At 38.7% G+C, this 14,620-nt stretch overlaps 1 protein-coding gene and 1 pseudogene across 26 annotated transcripts in view; one reads left to right on the top strand and one right to left on the bottom strand.

Annotated features, from left to right (window-relative positions):
• Positions 1-14,620, top strand: part of MCTP1 (multiple C2 and transmembrane domain containing 1) — a 537,709-nt gene that overhangs the window by 479,697 nt on the left and 43,392 nt on the right. The window lies entirely within an intron of this gene.
• Positions 1,983-2,545, bottom strand: LOC125935049 (60S ribosomal protein L32-like; annotated as a pseudogene).

Below are 14,620 nucleotides of genomic sequence, written 5' to 3'. Positions count from 1 at the left end.
CCTTCAGTTTCTCCTACATTAAACGTTTAAATAATGGTACCAGTAGTAAAAGGGTGGGTAGCATTCCCAATGGAAACTCACTTCTGCATCTGGTTGCATTGTGTTCGGGTTTCTGCACAAAAGATATCGCAATATCACAATCTCTTAGTGTTTACACACCTGGTATCCAGAACTCTACCTGATGTCTTTTCTCAGGAAATTAACGGAATCAAAGTTTAGGGTAGGCATGTTTGATAGATATACCTTGTCTGTAGAGATCTGGTGATAATTCTATCAGAGTTTGTCCCTGGTTGATCATATATCTATGCATTTTTATATCTTTGTGGTTTTCTTCACCAACTCTGTGCTTGCCTCAGTGCCTTCATTAGAAGGTCAGGTTCTTAGGATTTAGTAATTCACCTTGAAAACGTACTGTAAGTTGAATGTATCAAGCATGAGTTTTCCCCACTCAGCATGAATTTCAGAGCATTAAAAAAAGACAACCCCATAACTAAAATATTTTCTCGATCTCTGTTTTTCATTTATACAGAGACAAGTAAACAGATGCTTACTGATTTCAGATGTTTCTTTGTTTCCATAAGTCATGTTTACTTTTCATATTGTAATGATAGTATACAAACTTTTCTCCCTCATAATAAAACTGCATTTTCCAAACATACAAAACAATTAGTTTTAATAAAAGAGACTATCCACATGGGAGCCACTTGGAAGGGTTATCGCTTATGTGAAAACAATTGATAGGAAAATTAAAATTCCTTGTATTTATTTCTAAACATTTCCCTTCCCACAATCTAAATCATAATGATAGAACTTCCTGTGTGAATCTTTTCCCATAACAAGTAAAAGTAATATGCTAGAAAGAGATCAACTTTTTTTTTTTACAAGAGTTGACCAACTTTGTTACCTTTAAGTATGTTTGCATCTATTTACATACAGCACAGAAATGAAGGTGAAAATATTCTGATTAAGAAAAAAGGAATCAAGATAGGGTATTTTTCTCTCATTCAGTATGAATGATTCATTCAATTCGTTCTTTCATTCACATATTCATGCATGTATGCACGTAATAAATATTTGTGTACCTATGACAAATGTCTGTTCTGTGCATCAAATATAGATACATTGTAAGAGAGTAGGTTTCTTTTCCTTTGTTCACCATCAATCTCAGACATGCTATACATCTGTTGCCTCCATTTACTCCCCTCTTTTGTTCAATCTTAATTCTTTCCTTCGTGGCTTCCATTTATAACACCGTTCCCTGAACTTGTTCCCTGAAGACATTAATAACATCATTCGGCCTTCTACCTTTTTAGTGCATTGAGCTCAATGCTATCTTAGCCACAATTTAATCGTATACACTTCTATCTCCCTGGACACTCAGGTCTTTTTACTCTAACACTTCCATGTTCATTGTTTGTCTTCAGTGTTTGTGTATCTCCCACTTTTGTTCTTTCTTAATCTTTGCCCACAATTTTAACTATCACTTCAAGGAAGATAACTCCAAAATCTTTACTTTGATTCATGTATTCTTTCATCACTGCAACAAGTATTATGTACTTGTAACGTTCAAAGCACTACGCTATGTTCTCTGAAGGATACAAACAGAAATGAGGCCTAATTCCTCTTCTCAAGGAGCTAATAAACATCTCTGGTTATGCCTTCTGTCCCAAGTCTGTTGTGTCTTTCCACCCTTTTGTACATTGAAAGTTGCTTCATCATAAACCCAAACACAGTATATTTCAATCTGAACTTCTATTCTTTCCTCTCAAAAAAGCGTCCTTTGTAGCTCAAGAATTTCTACCAGTAGCGCAAATATTTTACTCATGAAGATGCAAAAACTCGAATCGTTTTTGGTGGTTTTCTCTAACCTATAAGAAAAATTCTATAGATTTTGCAGTTGCACTATTCCTTACTTTGTATCTTCCTCTTAAGATTCTCCTGATATGCTCTTACAGTCTACATGAAGTGCCCTTTCTGCTTATTCAAGACCCATTCATCCTTTTTGTTTTTTGTAGTATTATGGTTTTATGAACACAGACATGATGTGCACGTAAACTGTCTGTATGTTCATTTTCTTCGCTGCACAGCATGGCATTGGGATTGTGACTCTGATGGCCAGCTGAGCTGTTCTTTCCACAATGGCTTTGTGGTTCTCAGAGGAGACATTGTGGGCAATGTCTGCACAGTAAGATTTGTTGCACATCAGCAGCATTTCAAGCTCTTTGACGTTGTGGACTAAGAACTTCTGGAAGCCACTGGGCATCATGTGCTTTGTTTTCTTGTTGCTTCTGTCACCAATGTCGGGCATCAAGATCTGGCCTTGAATCTTCTGTGCACCCTTTTGTCAATGCCTCTGGGTTTTTACCAGTTGCACTTAATTTTGACATACCAGTCTGACTGATGCTGGGTGACTTCTTCCTCTTTTTAACGATCTGGGGCTTCACCAGAGGTCTGAGGTCAGCCATGATGCTGAGTGAAAGATGGCTGCCACCTCCCCAGGTAGCACTGAGGAGCAAGACCCATTCATCTTTAAAACCCAGCTGGAATCTGCTCCCCACCCCAGATCCTGCCAATTAACTCTTTAGCCAGTGATGACTGTACTTCAAAACACACAATAATGTGTTTTTTCTCCTCAGTTGATATTCATCTATTTTCCCTTCCATTTTTTAAAATTATGTGCACTATACTGAGCACTTCACATGTATCATCTCATTTCTTGTTCACGACAACACTATTAAGTAGTTCTATCATCCACTGTGCTAGGCTAAGTGACTTGTCCAAAGTCACAACTAAAGACTGAAATTAGAACCCAGTTCTGTCTAGACTCCAAAAGCCCATGATTTAAACCATTATGCCACATTCTTACAACATTTATGTATTAATTAATTAATTCATGGTCTTATTTAATTTAATGCGTAAGTCTCCACAAAAGCAGTATAAACCATAGTGACAAAAACAGTATTATAACACATATTAAGCACAATGGTATATAAATAGTAAGCATTTGGTTAAATGTTCAGTGAATAGAAAGTTCTATGTGTGGGGCGCCTGGGTGGCGCAGTCGGTTGAGCGTCCGACTTCAGCCAGGTCACGATCTCATGATCTCACGGTCCGTGAGTTCGAGCCCCGCGTCAGGCTCTGGGCTGATGGCTCGGAGCCTGGAGCCTGCTTCCGATTCTGTGTCTCCCTCTCTCTCTGACCCTCCCCCGTTCATGCTCTGTCTCTCTCTGTCCCAAAAATAAATAAAAAACGTTGAAAAAAAAATTAAAAAAAAAAAAAAAAAGAAAGTTCTATGTGTATGAATGGAAAACAGCAATTCAGGTATCAGAGTCCCATAACCACTCCAACTAGCCATGTTGTATACTGGATATTATTTAGCAAAAGAAAAGTGATTGTCCTATCATCTTCATTTTGCCAATATCTTTCTGATCCCTTGCCTCATATTTACATATCCCATAAGGAAACAGAATTGGATATACGTTTGCCAGTATGATATTAAAAGGAACTTTCTGCTCCCTATGTATAGAATTCATTCTATAGTCCCATTCACATTCACTGGTCTCTGAGACCCAGTGATTACACGTGGTGCCAAGGATGATACAGAGTTGAATGCAGTTTCCATCATCGCAGAGTTCCAATGTGTTCCCATCAGTCACTCTCTTTTGTATTCCTAAAACCACCACTTGGTTTCAAGTCCCTCATACCTCAAATGAGCCACCTTCCAGCGACTCTCAGCTATAATGTGTTCTTAAGAATGCCTCCAAAATTAGCTTTAGATTTTTTGAAACAGGGTAGCATAATGGTTAAGAGTATTGGTTCTGGAACCGGGCTTTTGTATGCTGTTAGGCACAGTACTTCACCTCTATCCCTCCCTCTGTTTCCTCATCTTTAAAATGGGGTTAATGATAGTTCCTACCTTATCTTGTTATAAGGATTAAATGAGTAAATATGTATAAAGCTTATAATGATGTCTTTATCATAAAACAAATTTCATAAGTATAATGTTATTAGAGTGGTGTTATCATTATTGTTAGCAGCAACAGCAACATTATCAGTAATGGGAGTCCAGGAAGATTGTTATGTTATTAAATGGAAGAGAGCGAGTCTGAGTAGGGATAGATTTTAGAGGGAAAGAAATTACTTTTGTTCTAACATGTTGAATCTGAAATGTCACCAGGCCATCAAATTAGGTATTCCAGTAGATACTAGAAATATAAATCTGGAATTCAAAGAAGAGGTTATGGCCAGAAAGTTAAATTTGAGCAGTACTAATTACAGATAAAAGTAATTACTGAAACAGAGGCTATTGAGAGTGCAGGGAAGAGGGCCAAGGACAGTTCTGTGGAGAATGCCTCTATTTAAGGGGCAAGACAGGATGAAGAACAGAGCATATGGCTGAGAAGGAATCATAAGAGTGGTAGGAGGGGAATCAGAAGGGTTGCTGTTATGGGAACCAAGAGTTTTGAGAAACGTATTACTAGAATTAAATATGGTAAATGCTCATGGAAGATGACAACTGAGGGAAAAAGTCATGAACACTGATGATTCAATTAGTGAAGACCTTGGTGCTTGTAGTTTCCCTAGAGTGGTGACAGCAGAAAGCATAGGGTATGTTGAAGGCAGCATGTATGGACTGCTCTTCAGAATGGCCTCACTCTGGAAGGGGAGGGAAGGAAGAACAAGAACTTAGGATCTTGGCAGGAATTTGAGTGTTGTTTTAGTCTTGGGGAACTCACACTATTTCAGAAGGAACAAGTGGGGGAAGGTGGGTTTACACAGCTAGGAGAGTACAAGCTCAAGGTCTCAGAAGAGATAGGATAGATGGACGGAAGAACACTAGAGAAGGGATTGAGTTTCATGGGAGATCCAGGATGGAAGGGTGGGTGTTGAGGAAGTACACATGGCCTCTTTCTTTCAGCAAAGTGGGAGAATTGGTCATCTGCTGTGAATTCAAAGTTAGGGTGGGTCATATGTGGAATTTGAGAAACTTAACAGAAGACCATAGGAGAAGGGAAGGGGAAAAAATAGCTTCAAACAGAAAGGGAGGCAAACCATAAGAGACTCTTAAATACAGAGAACATACTGGTGGTTGATGGTGGGGAGGGGAGAGGAGGAAACGGGTGATGGGCATTGAGGAAGGTACTTCTTGGGGTGAGCACTGGGTGTTGTATGTAAGTGATGAATCATGGGAATCTACTCTCCAAGCAAAGAGCACAGTGTATTACTGTATGTTATCCAACTTGACAATAAATTATATTAAAAAAAAAATTTAGGGTGGGAGGCTCTGGAATATGGAGGAAGTTTGAAAGAATACCTGAAAGGAATGTGATAACCTGTCAACCCCAGAATGACTGGATGGTCAAGCAGCAGCGAAGGCTTGGCTGGGGCCACGTGACGTAAAGTGAGTATGTAGCAATGAAAACACAACAGTTCATGGTTCATCAACCCAGAATGATTTGTACACAAACAGGGTAATACAGAAAGGACATAGAACAAGTTTCAAAGAAAGATGACAAGTGAAGTTAGAATTGAGCTGATGGGCTGGGAGAATGGTGAGGAGTTAGAAGGAGGAAGCCCCTTGATCAGTGGGGTAGGAAAGGCTTGCCCACCAAATGAAGATGTAAATGACAGAACTAGACTGTTGTGTTACTCTAGACACTTCACATTGTCTCTTCCTCCCTTCCTTCCTTTCTCCTTTCCTTCCTTCCATCCTCTCTCCCTCCCTCCCTTTCTTTCTTTCATTATTTCTTTTTTTCTATCTTTCTTTCATTCATTCTTTCTATTTTGTTTATACTGGAAAACTCTTCCTGGACAATAAAAGAGGGTATATTTTAAAGTTAAATGTACTGTGATAATTCTAAGAGCATCACTCCAACTGTTGAATAAGGAAAGTGGAATTTTGTTCTCCATCTTCTTTAACTTTTCACCTATGGCTTTAGATGAAGTCTGCTTGAAAAGAAGAAGAAGGTGAAAAAAAGATGTCAAAAAGAGTTGTAAATTATAGAATGACATCTACCCTGCAGTTCTGTCACTCTCACTAATATTGCTTAGCATTCTGAGTTTTAAAAATAACGCAGTTATTGAGATTTAAAACTCTGCGGATGCAGAATACATTTTGGAAAATAAGACTTTTTACTATGCATAGCCAATTATAGTCCACTGAGAAAATGATGTATTTTTCCAATACATTTTTATTATGTACTTAACTGACGGACCTTCCCAGCTTCTTCATAGACATTCCACTCCATCAGCCACTGTACATAATATACTTCTTAGGAATCTACTTAAATTTGTATTTACCTGTGAGGCTAGATTGGCTCCAGAGGACACAGTCCTTTTTTCCTTGAGTAAATTATACATATTTTAGAAAACTATCTAAAAACATATTTACCTCATATGGAATTCTGGTCTCCAGGGTAATTAAGACCAGTTTTTAAAAAGCATAGCCAATGCACTTTAACTCTCTCAGGTAAATAAGATATATTTTATAATCATCTAAGAACGATTTCTCTCTTCCTTGCCTTCTCTTTCCCTTCTCCTGTAACTATCACCATGCCTCTTTTATACACATATTTAGTAATTATTTCAATGTTTCCTCAGATACTGCTTTTCTCTCAGGGGCTGGCACACCAATTACACTTTCCTTCTATTCCATGCACTGGCAACTCAACACAAAAGAGGCACAGCCTATCCTACATACAATTTCTATAAGAGAAGTTACTTTGTGAAGATCCAGATTCTTCATATACAGTTTATTTGGTTTTCACATTTTAAGAAGGACTTACAATATTGGGGCATTTACCCATTAGAGCAAGCATAGAATTTTGTTGGTTAAGAGATGCCAAATTGAACTGTATTTTGAGCTTATACTAAAAATAGAAGGAATATCTAAAAAGAAATATGCAATAACATCACCGTAATGTTTTGCAAAAGCCACTATATACCACAATCGTTATTAAAAACCAAAGAAATAAATGAAATTTCCTAGGAAAAAAAATGCTTTCTCACTTAGCTATTTTGCACTCCTAAAACATCCTTTACACACTGATTTCTTTGCACACATTGAATAATGAAAATGCACAACCCATTCTTCCTTTGTCCTACAGAAATATTGCAGTAGTTCCCTCAGGAAGAAAGCAGTAGGAAATCCATGTGACAATAATTGTTAGGTGGTTTGTGCCAACCACGTGAGAGTAAAACTAAAAACTTGGGGAAAAGGTATTTTCTAGAAACTGTAAGATGAATGTAACGAATAGAATAATGTCTGGTTTGTTTCTCCTCTTCTTTGCCTCTGAGGAATAATCCTTTACATTTCATGAGACTGATTTCTGAAGTTGCCGTGGATAAATGTTACTGCTGTATGCACTCTTCCACTGGGAGGTCAAGATTTCTACTGGTCTCTTCCTGGTTGGCATAATTGGACCACAGAGTTTATCCATTCTGTCCAAGCTAGTGCAAGCCTCTGAGCCAGATCCTCTCTGCTTAGGGCTCACAAAACCCTCCCTATTAAAATATTTGCAGTGATGTTTAAGCATCAAGACATGATTGAGGGCTTTCCCTTGGGCTGGTGGCCTAAATCCTAATCACCTTTCCTATCAGATTAGTCTTAGAACTCTGGTGACCATGAGTCCTGGTTGGCCTAGCAGAGTCCCAGTCTACACCTGCTATCCTGCTGTAATTATTAGTAATGCCCAATTTTGCTTTCAAAAGTGTCTTGGTTTGTATAATAAAAGACATGATCTCTCTACTTATATGAGTTCTTTGGATTGAGTTCTGTTTCCTTAGGTGTGTTTGTGTTTGTGCTTTTTGTGTTTATGAGGGGTTACTTTTGTTTTTTTTCTACTCAGGTAAATTTGAGGAGATTGAAAAAAAAAAAAAAAGACCCTGGTTTTCACCAAAATAATACAGGAATCATGTTCAAACATTGATTCCTCAGCCCCACCTCAAGATATTCCTATTCAGTAAGGATGGGGCGGTTCACAGGAATTTTTTCTAAGTAGGTGATTCTTAGGCACCTGAGTGCGAAACTTCAGTTTCAAGCATCTGCAAACTCAGCCTAGCTATTTGACCCCTAAACACCGAATTCAGATAGGTGCAAAGGGACATAACTACTCCAGGGTACTCTGGTGAACATGAGGGCCAGCAGGTCAGCTGCAGTCTATCTGGGTAATACTGACCAGCTAGAAGAGCTACTGTCTCCCAAGCTACTTGGCTGGAACTCAGGTAATCATTTTTGAGGAAATTTAATCAGGAGGATTCTTTCCTGATTCTCTAGCCAAGCACACAGACACGGCTTCAGCCAGGTGAATTAATTGACATACCTGAGGAAGCTATTTTGAGTATTTTGCAAGATGAGTGGTGTGTGCAGGCTGAATAGTGGTTGGTTTCTGGAAGGTTGATCCTAGAACAAAAGACAAATCATTAAGTGATGCAGCCCCACCACCCTCATTCCTTCACAAGGCATTGTGCTGTGCACAGTCAAGGACACATGCCATTCAACCACGGCTCCGCTTTGCTGACACTCTCAAAGTCATTCTTTCCCTTCGCAGCTGTCAGGGCTCTGCACACGTTATGCATTCCTTCTGGGCACTTGATGCTCACATTCCACCAGGCAGGAGAAGCAGGCACCTGAACAAAAGCAAGCAAAGACTCCTGGCCCCCCCAGATCACGGCTGTATGCCTCACACTTATTAACTGACTGCCCTTTACATTCTCCAGGTCACTTTTATTAGTCTCTCAAGGGTACCTGCATTTGGGGGGTCTTAAAATTTTTTCCTCACTCTCCTCTTTGCCTCCACCCTCTACCCCGCCTTGCCCCTTCTCCCATACACTATCTTGCTTGCCTGGGCTCTGTAGAAGGAAATTAAACTGTGATTTGGTATGCTAAATTACCTGAACTAAAAACTATAATTTGCAATATTATTAAGTCATCACTGTCATGGATTTCAATTTCTTTCTGTTTAAACCTCTAACTCACAGCATCGCTCTTTTTGATTATTACTGAAAGGAGAGAGAAAAGCCCTTGGTTGTACTACTGACTGATAATATCTGTCAGGAGGGTTAAAATAGTATGCTTCCAAGTGGTTACTTCAGCCAGTCTAGTAAAAAACTCCACATTGCTCCCACAGTGCGCTTGTTCATATATGAGGGCACATGGGAAGATATGGGGCTTCTTCGGTGCTCCTCACAGTTTGAGTCAGTTACAGGAGTTGGAAATTTCACATTTCTACATCCCAAGAAACCAGGATTTCAGCCCTGGATGATGAGGACTTTTTCTTTCTGCACTGCTAACTCCAGTCCTTTTGGAAACGCCTTAGATATTTCCTGCTAAGCTGGCAACAATGGGGGTCTTGATGATAGCCAGAAGCCCAGTCCCCTTCTTCTGCCATATTCTCTATGTTGCTGCTTTTATTAGGCATTCAAATTTTCTGTAAGAGTGCACCAATCAGGATAGGCTAGGTTTTGCTGCAGTAATGAATCCAAATCTTGATAGGTTAAAACCATAGTGCTTATTTCTTGTTAATAATATCTGTCCATCACAGGCACACAGGAAGCTTTGCTCCACAGCTTTACTGTCATCCTCACCTTGGGCTCAAGGCCAACAGAGCAGATGCTATTGGGAATATTGCCAGTTACCAAGTCTGAAGGAGAAAGATGGCAAAGCATGCACTGACTCTTAAAGCTCCTTCCTGGAAGCAACACAGACTACTTGTGTTCACCTTTCACTGGCCAAAGCAATTCACTTTAAGCAGGTAGAAAAGTGTGATCCTACCACAGTCCTAAAAAGAGCCAGAATATTTGTGCATGGCCTTAATGATTACTACAAGGGCCTGGTAGGTTCACGAGCCTAAAATAACGAAGGAAGAGAATGACCATAAAAAACAAGTTTTGTCTACCCAAACATATGTAAGCTGAAACATTGAGAATGTAGTGCTTCTCCCTGCATTTCAGTAACATTACAAAAGCAAGGCACAGACCTCAATAATTGTTGGGAAACAGCTATGTTGAGATCTGATCTTGGGGTCCTGTGTATCCCTCTGTGACACCCCAGGCAAGGACAGGAGCACAAGGTGGGATGTACTCTGTAATATGTCAGCAGTGATCTGGGGAACAAGGTGACTGGAATATGTGGTCTGCTCTTTCTGTTCTTCTGCTCCTTCTCTCACTTAACAAGTCTCCATTGAAGGATCTAGATTTTATCAGGTGATGGTGCCATTAGAGTAATGGTTGATTCAGTCTCCGGAGTCAGACTTCCTCAATGTGCATCCCAGCTCCATCATTTACTAGCTAAAAGACCTTGGATCCATTGTTTAACTGCTTTATGGCCTCAGTTTCCTCATTTGCATAATGGATATAGTAATAGCATTTAGTAAATAGTATTTGACTTCATAGCATGGATAAAATATATTTATAGTTCTTGGCCCAAGGCTCCATATATGTTATCCCTAACAGGAGATCACTTACAATTTTCATATTTATTTTTAATACAATACTTAAAAATTATGAAATTTGGGGAAAAGAGCTCTTTTTTCACTGCTTTGATAAAATATTTTAATTATTCCTCATTCTTCACAAGCAAGTTTTAGGGTATAGGGTTGCATATATCTTAAGTGCTAGGAGGGGCCAACAAATAAGACATAACTTTCTTTTGCCCAGTCATCCACAATAAATACTTGTACCTACTCAAAGATATTTCTTTTCATCACCTTCATGATAAGTTGGACTAGCAAAAATTATATAGGCTGGTGAAGATTCTGAACTTCTTTCAAGGTTGCTCTAAGTATTTAAATATGATGCGCATAACCTAATAAGACATGGACACTCAGAATCAAAACATAACCCCAGGTCGTGACACAAGTCAAAGACAAGAATGCTGTGGGGCCACAATTATAGCAGAAGCATGAAGGATATCTATACTTCTTGACCTTGTAGAGTCAGCTTATCTTGCAGCCTTCGGATTATGTCGAGCACTCCTGAATAGGCTGGCCAGTCTACTAATGGTTAGTCTACTGTGAACAGTCAAGGTAACAGCATCTTGTCTTTATTTTGCTGATAACAGTGCTCAAGAAATAGATGTGCAAGGGGATGTTAACTATACTTGCCATGATATTACAAGGCTATTAATATAAGGAATGAAAGTCACATAATAACAGCTTGCCCCACAGAAATTTTATTTCCTGTCAAAGATTTGAATCAACAACGCAGAACTAAATTTCTTAGAGCATGGGACTAAGGAGGTCAAGCAGTCATGGGTTTTGCCCTGTAGCTGCAAAGTATATTCCTACCCCTTTTAACCATGTCAGAACGTCCCCTGGCAAAATCGGAAGCCAAATTAAAAAGTTGGCAGGGAGCCATGTACATTTAGAACCATTCTGAGGAATCTTGTCACAGGACTTCTGTGTTGACAGTGTTTCAGTTGTTCCATACCCACCAAGCAATGCTTTTCAACAAGCACTAAGTCCTAAGTATATACGCAATTGTGATATATGTTTGGCTGATCTGGGAAATGCTTTCCCCTGCAAGATAAACAAGGAAATTGGGTCTAACAGTTCATGTACCTTTGGGAGATCCAGAAGACAGAATAAAATCCACATCAAATTATATTCATCTAATCACCTGGATCAAAATGATATAGTTTTTCAATAGTATCATATCTGCTGTCTAGCTTCAAAAATCCAATTTATTACAGAATAATTATCCCAATTCACTTAGTATTAAAGACCACTAAACCAATCAGAAGACCTGTATTCTGGATCTGCCTCTGGTGCAGTCTTGAGCAAGTGGCTTTACCTCTCTTGGCCTAATATATAAAAGGGGTTATTTGGACTAGAGCAGAGGTTAGCAAACAACAGCCCATAGGCCAATCCCAGCCTACTGCCTATTTTTGCAAATAAAGTTTTATTGGACCACAACTACATCTATGACTGTTGTCATGGTACAACAGCAGAGTTAAGTAGTTAACGGCAGAGACCATATGGCCTGTAAAGCCAAAAATATTTACTCTACAGCCCTTTACAGAAAAATTTACTAACTCTTAGGTTGGAGGCTATCTATTTCATCTCTTTTCTCATCTGCAAAGTGAAAATAAAATAGTACCTCAGGGCACCTGGGTGGCTCAGTCAGTCAAGCGTCTGGCTCTTGATTTCAGCTCAGGTCATGATATCACAGTTGGTGGGTTCAAGCCTGGTGTCAGCCTCTGTGCTGGATTCTACTACTTAGGATTGATTCTCTCTCTCTCTCTCTCTCTCTCTGCCCTTCCCCTGCTCATGTGCATGCACATGCTCTCTGTCTCTCTCTCAAAATAAACTTTAAAAAAATAGTAACTCATAAGATCATAAGAATCAAATGATAGTTTTTAATACAGTTCCTATTTATGACATGCTAGGTAACATAATTATATCACTGTTAAGTAAGTGGTGAGTATAATCACTATCAGGATTCTAGCAGTTTCCCATTACAGAAGAAATAGTTGTGGCTGCAGTGCTCTTCTAAGAAGCTACACGGAAAGGAAAGAGTGGCAGTTGATGCATGGGACTTGGCCAACTGGAGTAACAAAACCCAACAGTCAAAAGATAAGCCATAGGCTAACTACATTTCCAGCCTAAAGAGTGCTAGAAACACACGTTATGTAAACATTTACATATCTACTTGATACTTAAGCCCACTTTTGAAGGCTAAAATTTAGACAAGCCAAGTGAGGGGCTGAAGGTATTCAAGGTCAAGGAAAAGAGAATGCTCAAGAGGCATGAGGAGCAGTGCGTAGAAAACTTAGGTGGGAACAAAATATTCTGATACAAGAATTTTGAGTAACAGAGCTAGGAAGGTTGGTTGAGTACTGGAGCAAGAAATGCAAAAAGGTTTTGTTGTTGTTGTTGTTTGGTTGGTTGGTTGGCTTTTTTTTTTTTTTAATGTGCATTGAGATCCACCGAAGAGCTCTGCACCTGAAAGCATTAGTATTTCTAAATTGAAATATCTTTACAGTATAGAATATATCACAGGACAAAGAAATGAGAAATTAAGTTCATTTTATAGAGAAAATTTCAGTTTTGTCTGCATTGTTATAATTATGTTTTATATTTGTTGTTTCTGTTTGTTCTTCTTTTTTGAAACTTCACTTAAGCCTACTTTTACCTAGTGTGTTTAAAATGGACTTGTAGCTAATGCACAAGTGTAAAAATGAATTCATGTTTTTTTCTTTAAGAAATGCTACTTAAAAAGCATTATTTTATATGTACTACAAAAAACATTCATAGTATTTTCAGTTTATTCAGTAATACTTACAAGGGCCTACTCTGTAAAAGATAGGGGAAAATGAGTAAAACAGGGGTTCTGTCTTCAATCTAGGAGGGAAATAAATGACATTAAATAAACTAAGACAATGCCATTAGTACTTTGAGTGTTCAGAAGGAGTGAGGGATGGGGAGGGCTCTAATAGTGCTGTAGACATTGTTAATTGTCTATTCAATGTCCATTTCCCTATTTTCCCCTGCTAATAGAGAACTTATTTTATATATAACAGCAAAGAATCTGGCTAAATATTTATTTTCTAAGGGTTTCATTTCATCTCTAAATGGCTTTCTAATATAGTTCTGACTAAAGATCTGTAAGAAAACTTTTCTGAAGGTTTCTAGAAAAACTTGCTACTGTCTTGATAAAATAGGACAGATACCACTAGCTCCTTTCTTCCTCTTTTCATCTACTCTTGAATGTGGTTGCAATGCCCACAGCTGGGGCAGCCATCCTACCACCATGAGGCAATAAAAAAGAAAATAATAGAATGGAAGGATAGAAGTTCTTGAGTCCCCAGTGATATCATTGAACATATAAAACAACATTTGCAACCACTGACTTCTGCACTTCCTATTACGTGAGGAAAATTAGCTCTACGACCTAAACTAGTATTGGTTGGATATTCTTTTGCAGACAGCTGAACGCTAAAAGATTCATTGAGAAAAGCTGATTCTTTGTTTATTCACTTTTATAATAAATATCTTTTCTACAAATACTTATTTCTTCAACTCCTTAATTTCTTTAACAAGTATTTTTAAGCACCTACGAAGTGTCAGACCCTGTGCTAGAGGCTAAGATTACGTGGTAGTTCTGTTGGAGATATTCAGGTAGGAACAATAGAACTTCTCTTTTCTCTCCATCTCTGTTTTTTATATCAGTCTAACTGCTCTGTATCTTTACCCTGCAAAAGAAACAAAAAGAGACCAAGTGAAAATGAGGCCAGGGGGATCCAATATATTTATATATCTATTGCACATGCTTCCTCACCATTCCCTCAGAAGAAATGGAAAGAAATGACCACTCTGTAAGAAGAAGTCAAGGGAGCCAGTAAAACTCCTTTATTCTACCTCATATCTTGGCCCAAAGAACACTCTCTGAGCTCTAGCACTGTTACGGGATCTTCATCTAGAACACTGTAATAGACCCATCTGGGAAAAGGTTAGTTCACTTGTGGTATACTGCTCCCAAAAAGAAAGATGGTCATTAAGTGAATCCTCAAACCCAAGCCCCTAAGCTCCATCTTGGGCTTTGCCATGCTCCGGCTTGTGCAAAAAGAAATCCACAAGCATGAGACGTGCTGGGGAAAGTTTTTATTCTACACGGGTGGGAG

The sequence above is a fragment of the Panthera uncia genome, assembly GCF_023721935.1.
Source record: "Panthera uncia isolate 11264 chromosome A1 unlocalized genomic scaffold, Puncia_PCG_1.0 HiC_scaffold_17, whole genome shotgun sequence".
Lineage (NCBI taxonomy): Eukaryota > Metazoa > Chordata > Mammalia > Carnivora > Felidae > Panthera > Panthera uncia.
This window is presented reverse-complemented; position numbering and strand designations above follow the sequence as displayed.